This window comes from Formica exsecta, unplaced genomic scaffold (assembly GCF_003651465.1).
Source record: "Formica exsecta isolate Colony F162 unplaced genomic scaffold, ASM365146v1 scaffold642, whole genome shotgun sequence".
In the NCBI taxonomy this organism is placed as follows: domain Eukaryota; kingdom Metazoa; phylum Arthropoda; class Insecta; order Hymenoptera; family Formicidae; genus Formica; species Formica exsecta.
The window spans coordinates 11,752-15,668 of NW_021853405.1; positions in this window are offsets into that span (position 1 = coordinate 11,752).

Here is a 3,917-nt window from a genome sequence, read left to right on the forward strand (position 1 = left end):
CCGGGGTGTCTCGCTGTTGCTGCGCGTGACTTGGCGCGAGACACTACCGTGTCTCTTGATGCATAGACGTATAATATGTAGGCCGCGCGTCTTTACATTTTCCGTAGTCAGAATAGTCAAAAAATAGAAAAAGATAACTGCTCACGATCACCAATCTGTCTTTTTCTAACGATGCGTGGTAGCAGAGAGAAGAATGAGAGTCACCACGCTGCCGTTTTTCGTGAGACGCTTTTTCTAGGTCGTACACTAGCGTCACGTACATCCATTTTACGCCGCCTGGAACTACATGGCCACATCCACTTTCGGAGCCGATAAAACAGCCGATTGGTTAATGCCCGTGCTTCATCCACTTTTCGATACTGTCGATTTTGGTTCATGTCCATGCTACATCCACTTTTCGATATTGTCGATGCTGGTAGTACATCGATCGTTTGACAAAAAGAGATGATTGCGCTGTCTTCGTCTCTCTTTCATTGCGTATGTGTGTAGCGTCCGTGAAGGCACAACTGACTCCGACGGAAATCTTCGAAATGTCCTGTTAATGACTGCCTTTGACGCGTATCGGAAATCTTGTAGAGCTTCTTGCTAGAGGCTCTCGCGAGAATATGCTGGAATGTCGGTTGAGAATTTACAACGAGAATGACGAGAGCGCATACAACACGAGCGAGATTAACAACAGCAGCGCGAATGGTCTATGAGTACCCCGACACGACATGAGCGAGAATACGACACGAGATAATATCATACTAGAAATTATGATCGATTGCTATCGACCAGCTCGAATCATCGTCAGCGGCAGACTGAATAACGACGGAACAGAGTCGCGGTCGACCGATTTCCATAATAGGAGATTTTCGGCACCGAATGTTCGAGAATCGAGGTGTTTGTCACACTTTTTCTTTGTTTTGATCCCGCGATCACGCGCCGATCGGCTGATCGCGACGATGTTTATTCTCGCTCGGGTTTTGATTGCAGCTCTTACCGTTCAGATTTGTCGGTTGAATTTACAGTTTAATTTTATCGACTAAATTAAACGTTTCAATCTTGAACAATAATGTTTAATGAAAATTATAAAACCATACAAAAAACTATTTAATCCGAAATATTATCTTTTTTCTACAATCGTTTTATCAAACAAAATTCGGTTTATTAAAGTATTAACCTTTTTTTTAAATATTTACTTTATAGTATATATACTATAAACATTATGATTGGAAAACGCTTGGTCTCTCACGACACAGATCGGGGTTCCAATCTAAAGGATTTTTTTTTCCTATTTTTTAAAGTTTATGATACATCATTACATACATTTATTTATTAAATGATTATATTTTGAGAAAAATATGTTTAAGATATTTATGTCTTTTTCAAACTATAATTACATATTACAAATTGTAAATATATGTAAAAAAATTTTATTGTATTGTGGCTGCCGTAGGTCGTAACATTAAGCACAATCCGCGATACAATAGTGCGACTCGCAACTTGGCGGACCACGCGCTCGCGCGTCCGCGCGTAGTTCCGGGCGGCGCCGCTACGCGGCGAAGGTTGAGCGAACAAACCTGGAAGTAGAAAGCGGTCAAGCGGGGATATAAGGCGGACCCTCTGCGGAGAAATCGTATATTTGTCTTTAACAACTGAGTCCGTTTCAATTGTAGAAACACCGATTCAATAATTGATTGTGACTCATGATAACAGCAAATCCGACTTCACACTACATAAAATCAATTTACTTTTCATCTGCGAAATGATAAAATTTTCTATTAAAAGGGATTATTTTTACCTATGGATTGACTATGGTAAATTCCAATTCACTTGCATTAAAACAGGTTTAATTACAACTTTATGAAATCGTATAATTTCGGATTGAGGTGGAGATATATCATCCAACATTAATCTCGCCTGAAGCGTACTAAATGCGATTTGACTATTTTCAATCGGTTTTAATACCGTATTTTCGGTGCAGAAATCCCGATCGATTCGGATTACATTTTTTTAAATCCGTTTTAATTGACCATTCTCGGCAGGGTGTCGTGACCATAGACATAGTATATCTAGACCGAGGAGTGGGGGCCAAGGTGCACGTAGAAAAGGACATACTCTGTTCCGTGCCCCTTGCGTTCTCTCTCACTCGCATGTAGCATAGCGAAAGAGTACGCTATGCTTGATTTGGATGGGATAGAGACGGAGCTGAGAAAGAAGAAGGGGGAGGAGGGGGAGGAAGAAGAGAAGGAAGCGGCGCCGCGGAAGCATTTCCTTTAGAAGGAACTTTTGAGTGCAGGACGCTCGAGAATGATAACGGAAAGGAGGAGGGGGGCAACGAGGAAGAGGAAGAGTGTGGGTGAGAGGACGAGGGAGGGGAAGGAGGATTGTACAAAGACGGAAATTCGCCGATATTAAATGAAGGGCCAGGAGTCATGCCTGCTGAGCAACCCCGAATGCGACCTCGAGCCTCCGCAAGAGGAATATTGTCGTACGCCGCCAGTTCTCTAATCTTTCTCTGAATATTGTATTCCGGACAGCTCAAATTAGTGGTTCCGTGAGGACCCTTGCAGTTTATGCAGAAGGGCGGCTCAACCTTTTTAGGGCATAATGTAGGGTCCTCATGCGCCCTCTCCCCGCAATGCTGACATCGGGGATGTCCCTTGCATTGGGCCTTCAAGTGCCCGTAACGAAGACATGTGAAACAGCGAAGTTTTTGTAACGAAGGGTTCGACAGAATGCCTAACCATAAACAAATATATATGTCCAGGGAGCGATTGGCCCTTGAAAGTAATTAAAACGGTCTTACAAGGTATCAATGTAGACTCCTGACCATCAGAGGAGGAGGACTGCGAAACGTCCGTGCTCCTCCGCCTTCTGTTGAGCCTCTTTACGGAGATGACCACAACACCACTGTCAATGCCCCTGCGAATCTCCTCGTCGGGCAAATCGAGAGGAACATTACGAATAATGCCCTTCCTTGTTGTTCTGAAAAGAGGAATATAAGCATTGTATCTTTTTGTTTTAAGGATGGGATTAGAAATCAGGCTGTTTGCCGCCTCTCGAGACTTAAATTGTATACTTATCTTAGAAAAACCAATCTTTTTAATCTCTAGAATGTCTTTTTTCGAAATAGAATAGAGAAGGCGACCAACCGCGATAGGGTCGATTGAAGACGTGGAATTTTCCGCAGATTGGATAATAATATCGAAGGGGCCCTGCGAGGTTCTATCATAGAAAAACCAATCTTTTTAATCTCTAGAATGTCTTTTTTCGAAATAGAATAGAGAAGGCGACCAACCGCGATAGGGTCGATTGAAGACGACGTGGAATCCGCAGATTGGATAATAATATCGAAGGGGCCCTGCGAGGTTCTATCATATTTATTTGTATTCGAAAGAGACGAAAGGTCATACTCACTTCCATTAGCGAGTCACAAATATGTTTACCTGAGCTCGAGTCATCCGCCCCCCCCCCATCCCGTCGCTACCACCTACCAGAGAAGGCAAATTCCTCTCCATTTTCTTGCGCTTATTAGGAATATTAGATTTAATGGACTTATAATTTAAAATATCACAGGCTTCCATGGGCGGAAAGGCTCCCCCCGTCAAAACATGAGAGTCGGACTGAAAATTAGATGCAACATTGTTAGCAGATTCGGATTCAGTTTCCATAACATCGTCAGATTCGGGGGGGGGGGGGGGGGGGGAAGGGAAGACGCAATAGAGTCAAGTCTGTCCTCGTCATTAGCAGATTGCACGTCATTAATTACTAAAGAAACAGTTGCTAAAAGCTTTGTTTTAAGCGAAGTACTCTCCTTAGGGTCCTGGGTCGGCATAATAGCAGGAAGAATCGCCTGACCGGAAAACCGGCCGGCGGCAATGGCGAGTTACCACGCACCACAAAAGCGCAAAAGCACGCAAACAATAAATAGA